The following is a 9,472-nucleotide window of genomic DNA, read 5'->3' as shown; positions in this document are numbered from 1 at the left end:
GATGGGTAGAAAGGGCATACAGCTGTAATTGAATAACAATAAAAATTAAAAAATATAAAACTTTGCCTTTTAATAATGATGTGTCTTGAAGTAGGCCTCTTTGTTTTCATCTCGATTGGAACCTCCCCTGCTTTCTGGACTTGCTTGGCTTTTCGCTTCTCAAGATTTGGGAAGATTTTTGCCAGTATTTTTTCAAACAAGGTTTCTATTCCTTTCTCCATTTCTTGTCCTTCTGTTATTCCTATAATTTGAATGTTTGTGCGTTTCATGTTGTCTTACAATTCTCTTAAGCTTTCTTCATATCCTTTGAATCTTTTTTCATGCAGGCATTCTACCTGGGTGTTTCTTTCTACCCTGTTTTCCAGCTCACTAATTCAATCCTCTGCTTCATCCAGGTCACTTTAAATCCCTCTAGTGTACTTTTAATTTCAGTTGTACTCCTCATTTCTTCCTGGTTCCTGGTTATAGTTTCTATTACTTTTTAAAATGGTTTTATTTATTTATTTATTTTTAGAGAGAGGAGAATGAAAGCAGAAAGAGAGAGAGAGAGAAACATCAATGTCTGGTTTTCTCTCACCCGTCCCATACTGTGACCTGGCCTGCAATACAGGCATGTGCCCTGGAGTCAGAATTAACTGGCAATTCTTTGGTTTTCAGGCCTGAACTCAGTCCACTGAGCTACACCAGCCAGGGCTCTACTCCTTTTTCCATACTGTTGTAGTTCCTATTCAGTTCCTTGTAGTTGTCAGTGAGTTCCTTGAACATCTTTGTAACCATTCTTTTGAAATGTATATCTGATAGTTTGCTTCCCTCCATTTCATTTGGCTCTTTTACTGAGGAGTCTTCCATTCCTGTAGATTGTGGGTTCTTTCTTTATCTCCCCATTTTAGGTGACTCTTTTTTGTTTCTGTGACTCCCAATGCTCTGTTTTGTTAGCTGTCTTTGCAAGGTGATTTGGATTGGTAGGAGTTCTGTGGAATACAGTGATTTCCTTGTCTGGATCTCTAGGGTTTCCCTTTCTTCCATTTCTGTGGGATCTTTTGTTGTACCTGGGCTTTACCTGTTGGTGCCTCCTTTGTTTATTGGTTATCCTCTCCAGCTGGATAACTGGTGTTCACAACTCTCACCTTGTCTTGTGTGTGATCAGGGCCAGGGAGAAGGTGAAATGGAGCAAGATAGTAGGAGAGTATTCTATGGGATTTAAAGTACTAACAAATACAGAACAGATAGGAGGTCCTTTGGAGGAGTACAGCAATAACTGTGATATTTTACCCAACTATCTGCTTTTTATAAAAACTGAAAAGAAATGATATTCTTATTGGAAGGGAGAAAAAAGGTTAGCTGACTTTAGAAAGCAGAGTGCTTATGGGTGGTTAGATCATGAGATATAGTGAGAGTAAGGGATAGAAACGTGGCATAGTGTGTGAGAGAATAAAGTTAACCACAACATTAATACAGCTCAGGAAAATGGCGAAATGGATTAAGATCAGAGAAGGATGCTGTGTGGGATTTGGAATAACAATAATATGATAAGAAATATATAATCTGAATAAAAAGAATAAAAGGTGAAAGACCAAGAGTAGTGTGTTATTGGAATATGAGTGAAGTGAAAGAAAAATTGGACTGCAATATGAAAGGGAGGTAAAGAAAACCTATCAAGCAATGGAATTATACAAACAACCAAACCAAACAACAACAAAATTAAACAGAAAAGAAGAAAAATAAAATAAATAAAATAATAATATAACAAAAATAAAGCAAGTTCTGAAGGGTAGCAAAGTGAAATTTGTCTGAGCTCTTGGTGTTAGCCTTCTGATTTCTTTCTGGATAGGTCCACAATGACTTGTAATCCTATTAGACCAAATGTTAACATAATTAGACTTAATAGTATGTTAGATTACATGGGAAGCATTGCCAAATAAATGATGCTAAACCTTTTATTACATAAAATTCTAAAATTCTGATATACCCTGGTATAATGCTAAAAAATACTTGCAGTATTTCTGTCTCTTAAAGTTGAAAATCTTATCATGTCTTAGAAATGTAAACACCCAGGAGCTAACCAAAACAATGCCCACAGAAAGTGAAAGAGAAAAAGGATATAATTTTTTAATTTTAAAAAATTTTTATTGTTATTCAATTACAGTTGTCTGCATTTTCTCCCCATCCCTCCACCCCACCCCAGCCAAACCCACCTCCCTCCCCCACCTCCACTCTCCCCCTTGATTTTGTCCTTGTGTCCTTTATAGTAGCTCCTATAGACCCCTCTCCCCACTATCCCCTCCCCACTCCCCTCTGGCTATTTAAAATTCGGACTGCTATATAAGTTAGTTCCCTTGCCAAAATGGATTTATAAAAGAACTATTTTTTTTTACAAAACTACTGGAAAATAATTAGGATGAAACAAAATGACTGCATATGAAAAAAATAGGCTGTTCTATTTTCAGCAGAATAAGGTATAATGCATGGAGATGCACTTTTGTTGAGAGAAAGGAGAATAGAATGTGATTTTTGTATAAGGAAGGACATAAAAATATGAATTTTGGGGGATAAGTAAGAAAAATTAACTTTGTCCTAAAATAAAATGACTTTTAAAATAAGAAAGGGAAGGAGAGGAAAAAAACCTGAAAGGTTCAAAAAAGCTGCAGAAGGTTTGTGGAAGTTGCAAAAGGATTATGGAAAAGGGATCTTGGAATTTTATATTTGGACAAGGAAACTAATATTGGAAGATATGATTAAGTCAATTACATTATTTTTATGTATATGCATGTATAGTCTCACCATATCTTAACCATGACCAGTTGTAAGTCTTCCATCATTTACAGACAATTATTGTTTACTTGGATGGTTTGGGGAAAAAATGTTCCTACAGATGTGTTTCATTCTGGCCTGGAGAGATTAATTGAAAAAAAAAATCCCTGATAAGTAATCTTAAATATAGGTTTGCGATAACTTTAAACATATAACACTCAACTGAATAAAGATTTATAGAACTCTAAGGAAAAACCTGGATTCATAACACTGCTAACAAAAAGATTAAGTTAATAATATTGTAATAAGTATTGATATGTGTGGTGCCAGGTGGGTACTTGAAACACTGGGGGAATCACTTTGTGAAGTATATGGTTGTCTAACTACTATGCTGTACACCTGAAACTAATGCAGAATAATTCTGAATGTGAATTGTAATTGACAATTAAATTTTAAAAAATACTAAGATCAACAAGGACTAATAATATGGGACCAAGTAAACAGATAAAGATAATCATAAATTTATGACTTTATATAAAATAACACTGTTTTTTAATCTTTGTGAGATATAAGAAAAAAATTTTCTTCTCCTTAACTACCTATGGCCTACAGCAATTTGTCAAATTATACCTATGTAAGTAAAATGAAAACATTTTTCTTTTCCTCCCCACCTGATCCTTACAGAATTTCAGGTACCTTAACTAAGGCATGTATGAGGAAATTTTAAAATGTTAACTCTTGGATTCACGATTTCTATTTCAAGAAAGCTCTTGAACCTAACTGGGCTGTTGAACCAACAGAGAATTTGAAATTTAAAATTACTATGAAATGAAGCAGGCACCATATGTTGTAAACAAACTAACCCAAAATTCCAGACCAGTCCTGTGTAATCTACACCTTCAGTTTTACTTTTTCCCCCCTTTACTTTCATTACTTCCTATCTCATAAATAATATAGGAGGCCACACATTCACTAAAATAAGTGCCAATTACTTTTCCCCTATAATTTTTGACCACAAAAATAACTCAACATTGGGCATTGTTTTTAACCTACTTCTCAGGTTAAAAAGTGCAACAGCTTCCACACCCAGTGGCTGGGGTGGGGTGGAGGGATGGGGAGAAAAGCCACACAACTGTAATTGAATAACAAGAAAAAATTAAAATTAAAAAAAAATGTTTAATTCCTGGTGATATCAACCCCAGTAAAGGTACCAGATTTAAAGCTCTACCTTTTTTCCCTTTGGACAGATATTACAATGAATAAATGCCTAATTAGAAAGTTATCAAAAACCTTAGGGGAATTTCAATGACTGCCACAGCTATAGCCAGCCAGGAAAAAAATATTTAAATTTTCTTGTATGAGTTATACTGGTCAATAAAATTACTCTTGATCATGTCCTAGCTAAGCCAGGTGGGGCCTGCTTTGTTCTTCATATTTCTTCTTGTACTCAGATAAAACAGCTCTGATAAAAATAAAGATGGAATTAAATAAAGTCTGGCACAAATGAAATGATTAAATACAGTGTCCCCTGAAATCTCATGGTTCTTCGATATCTTTGGCAGCTTCTCCCAGGTCATGCCTACGGGTTCTGATCCATTCTGTAAATTGGACTCAGCATTTTGTTTGTTAGTATAGAATGTTTTGCTGTCATAAAACCTTGTTTTGCACAACTCAATGTTATAAAAACATGTATCTAATAATTGTGGCTCAATTTTTTGGGATGTTCACTAAGGCCTATGAAACTTCACATTAGTAACCTCAAGGCACTACAGAAGATGTTTGACCTTAAAGAAACATGACGTCAAGTATTCCTCTGTTCTGGCACCCTTGTGGCTCAAATGTGGTCTAAAGGACCTAAAATGAAACAAAACAAAAAACCCCCCAAAACCCACTTTTCCTCCTATGGGGATATGACATGCCTAAAATGGCCTTCCTGGCAAGAGGGACCAATAGTGATAAAATGTACCCTAAATTAGCCATCATGACAATGAAAGATAAATGATGCTTTTTATAACTGATCAAAACTGCTCTCCAATGATTGATCAGTAATGACTTCAAGGAAAGATATTGATCAAAATGGAGAAACTGGAAAAAAAATGAAAACAGAGCCACTTTAAAATGGAGCCAGAGCTGCCCTCCTAGAGAACATGCCTTGCACATTTCAGGCCTCAAACCTTTGGAATGTCAAAACAGGGTAAAATAACCTCAGGACTAGGTCTAAAGCAACATTATGTCCCAAAGAGCTGTTTGCAAAGATAAGAAAGCAGATATGATTCCTGGATAGATGACTACTGGACTGAAATTATAAAAAATAATTGTTTAGAATCAGCGTCACTTATCCACAACAACAGAAGTGCTTGTCTTCAACTTACTTGATTGTTACTCTTTCTCATAGATACCCTTGCCTTGGTTTCTTGATCAGAACACTATTTGTACTGCTGCCTGAATCACTGCTTCCTGAATCACTATTCTTTTTTTCTTTTAATCTCAAATAAATGCTTGTTGTTTTTTTACTAAGAAAGGCATTTTATTTTATTTTATTTTATTTATTATTTTATTTTATTTTATGATTTTGGTAATCACTAGTTACCTGGTTACCTAAAACAAGCAAAAGTAATCCTGGAAAATATGGCAGAGGAGAACATGTTTTCAAAATTGAGGGTAATAGAGGTTTCATTCAACATGACATAGAATTGAAAATGCTCTTGGCCTCCTCCCCACAAACAAACAAACCAAACCCCCAAATAGCAGAACTTTTCAAACCAGTCAATAACAGTATTGGACTTGGTAGCACTACATACATAAAAGGAAAAGGAAATGCAAATTAGCACTTGTGGTTGTGTACACTCCTACATATGGAGGATCCATGAAGGGGTTCTGATCAGCTACAATGTGCCATTCCCTTGACAATGCAAGTCACAGGAAAGCAATGGATTGTTGGGGTTTCTGCCTCAGATACGTGACCCACCTTTCACTTGAAGAGGCTGGTTTTTATCCCTTGACTTCATGCTCAATTATAATAGGGCACTGGGGGCAGTCCTTGGTTGACGCTTCAACATGCAAACAGCATTCAGACCCATACTCTCTGGAACAATCGAGGGAATCCAAGGAAACTTGCTCTTATTAAAGGTTTAGGGGTGGGGAATGTCAGTTTTCAATGACCCAAATAGAGATAATTGCCAAATCTCCTTTTTTTTTTTTTTTTTTTCAGCCAAGGAGACTGAGTCATATCTGGAAGGTGCAGGGGGTGGGAAGGAGAGGAAGGAGAATTAGAACAGATGATATAAGAGGCAGCTCAAGCATATCTGTTCTGTCTGAGGTGATACCCTTTGGTTCATGTTGGACTGTTGGTGTTGCACTTAATTAAGCATGTCTAAATACTGGAGCAGCTGAGAAACAGGAGAATACTCCTTTCAGTTAAATATAGTCACTCTCAACTATGTGTCTCTGTGACCAGCCTCTGTATCCTTCAATTCCCCTCCCCCAGCCAGCAATCACCAGGTCAATTCCACTTAAGGGATCCTGTCAGGAAATTGTGAGAGCAGGGAAAATTCCAGATCCCTTAGTCTGGCCCTTTATGGCCTCCATTTCTCCAAAGTGAAGACTCAGCTGACCAGTATTCTGTCTCCTGATACATACAAGCCACACAGCAGAGACAAAATGATAACCCAACCATGTATCCTGGAAACCAATTCCCCAAACATATCCATGCCTGTTGTTTGGCATGAAAAAGCATTGGGGAGGGATCTGAGTTATTTACTAATCATAACAAATTTAGTTTGACTTCAATTCTTCCCCCATTTCCTCTAGGCTCTGTGTTTCAGTACAAATGCTTATGCTTAGTGATTCATAGTGCACTCTGCAAGTCTGTGAAGAAGTCAGATGAAATGGAGCCAAGTACACTAGCTGTATGTTAAAAGGAATTTTTCATATCTGAGTTCTCTTTGTGGTGATTGCTAGACATAATTTCATTTTTAATTTGTTTTCCATTAAAGTATAGTGGAACTTACAATATTATATTAGTTTCAGGTGTACAACATAGTAATAATTCTACATTTATATACCTTAGAATGTGACCACAGATCTATTAACCATCTGTCACCATACAAAGTTATTATGATATTAATGGCTTTTTTCCTTGTGCTGTGATATACCATTTAGTTTTGATTTGTATTTCCCTGATAATTAGTGATGTTGAGCATCTTTTCACATGACTATTGGTCATCTAAATGTCTTCTTTGGAGAAATGTCTATTCAGGACCAGTGTTTGTTTTTTAATTAGATTGTTTTTGTGATGTTGAGTTGAATGAGTTCTTTATATATGAGGTTTGTCTGGAAAAACTCAAACCACTGTTAATATAAGGAGAATGGTTTCCATGACATCAAGACAACCTGGAAGCCAAGGAGAGTGGACTGGAATGGTCATGTGTGAACAATGATGGCTTCACTGTACTAGTCAGTGGGGGCAGTAGATGCTATTGAGTGAGCATGCGTACTGTGTCGATATTACATTTAAAATGACTGAGTGAGTAGAGCTTGTTATTCAGATGACTCAGAAAATCACAGCTATGGGCAACTGGTGATTGGCAGCTTCATCATAACAACACACCCACCCACTCATATATCACACCTCGTGCAGTTTTTTTTGCAAAATATCAAGTCACCTAGGTGACTCAGTCCTCTACATCCCAGATTTGGTGCCTTATGACTTCTGGCTTTCCCCAAAAGTAAAAGCACCTTAGAAAGGGAAGAGATTTCAGACCATCAGGGATATTCAAGAAAATATGATGCAATAGCTCTGGCTGGTGGGGCTCAGTGGATTGAGCACTGGGCCGTGAACCAAAGGGTCGCTGGTTCAATTCCCAGTCAGGACAGATGCCTGGGTTGTGGGTCATGTCCCCAGTAGGGGGCACACGAGAGGCAACCACACATGGATGTTTCTCTCCCTCTCTTTCTCCCTCCTTTCCCCACTCTCTAAAAATAAATAAATAAAATCTTTTTAAAAATATGACTCAGCAGCTGATGGTGATTGAGAGAACTGTGTGAGGTCCCAAGGTGCCCACTTTGAAGAGAATGGAGGTGTCATTGTCCTACGTACAATCGACATAGGACTAGCACTGATACAATGTTTCTTGTATCTTGTATCTTCTTCAATAAATATCTCTACCTTTCATAGTACATGGCTGGCTGTGTACTTTCTGGACAGACTTCATTTTGGATAATAACCTCTTATCAGATATGCCATTTTCAAATATCTTCTTCCATTTAGAAGTTTGTATTTTTGTTTTGTTGGTTGGTTCCTTCTCTGTATAAAAATTATTTAATTTCACGTGGTACTCTTTGTTTACTTCTGCTTTTGTTGCCATTTCTTCAGGATTCATATTAAAAAAATAATAATGTGAAGACCAATGTCACAAAAAGAGTTTACTGATTGCATTTTCTTCCATAAGTTTTATGGATTTAGGTCTTATATGGAAATCTTTAATTCATTTTGTGTTTATTTTATATATGGTATAAGAAAGTGGTCCAGATACTTTTTTTGCATGTATCTATTCAGTTTCCCCAAAACCATTTGTTGAAGAGGCTGTCATGTTCCCATTGTATATTTTTGCTTCCCTCGTCATAAATTAATTGACCATGTAAGTATTAGTTTATTGCTGGGCTCTCTGTTCTGCTCTATTGATCTAGATATGTTTTTGTGCCACTATTATGATGCTTTGGTTACTATAGCTTTGTAGTATAATTTAAAATTAGGGAACATAATACCTCCAACTTTGTTTTTATTTTTCAAGATTGCTTTGATGTTTTGGAGACTTTTGTAGTTCCAAATAAATTTTAGGATTGTTTGTTCTAATTCTGTGAAAAATGTCATTGGCATTTTGATAGGGATTATATTAAATCTGTAGATTGCCCTGGGTAATATGGATATTTTAACTACGCTAATCTTTTGAGTCCACAAGCATAATATTGTTACTGAATAAAGACAGTGAGTGTGATACTCACTGCTTACAGAGAAGCAAAAACTCTAAAGCGGCAGATTTTTGCAGAGAAAAAGAGATTTATTCAAGCCAGCTGAACAAAGAGATCAGAGATGAAGCTCAAATTAGTCTCCCTGAACAAAAGCTTGGGGTCAATTTTAAGAGTAAGGTAAGTAATAATGTAGTTTATAAGAATGTAAGGAGAGGTTATACATATTTGTTAATTATAATTCAGGGGGTTCGATTGGATAGTCTTGAAACTAAGTCATCTAAGATTTGGGATATAGAAGGAGCTACAGAGAACAAAGGAATTCCACTCTGGTGGGGCTTGATTTATTAGTCCTATGTTTATCCAAATTTGGCCCCTGAACCAGATCTTCCTTATGACTGACCCCTTGCATTTAATGGGTTCTGGGTATTTAAAGTAGCATCTTTGTTATTGAGTTCCAAGAAATTTGGTTATGCTCTGCTATTAAAATCACTTTAATGGACAAAGCCAAAGGGAGCGGGTAGGATCAAGGGTGGGAGGTGGGGATGGCTGGGATGGAGGGTGAGTGGTGGGGGGAAAATGGATACAACTGTACTTGAACAACAATAAAAAATCACCTTAATATTATTTAGATGCTAACTGCAGCTGCTCAATTCTCGGGAAACATTCTGGTCTGGTTTGGTCTGCTGATCTCCAGAGTGCTGTGAGGAGGCCTACTGTTACCTCCTGAAAACACTTAAAACTAGAAAAAAAA

The sequence above is a fragment of the Desmodus rotundus genome, chromosome X, assembly GCF_022682495.2.
Source record: "Desmodus rotundus isolate HL8 chromosome X, HLdesRot8A.1, whole genome shotgun sequence".
NCBI lineage: Eukaryota > Metazoa > Chordata > Mammalia > Chiroptera > Phyllostomidae > Desmodus > Desmodus rotundus.
The sequence above is the reverse complement of the archived record's forward strand: the minus strand, read 5'-3'. Positions refer to the sequence as shown.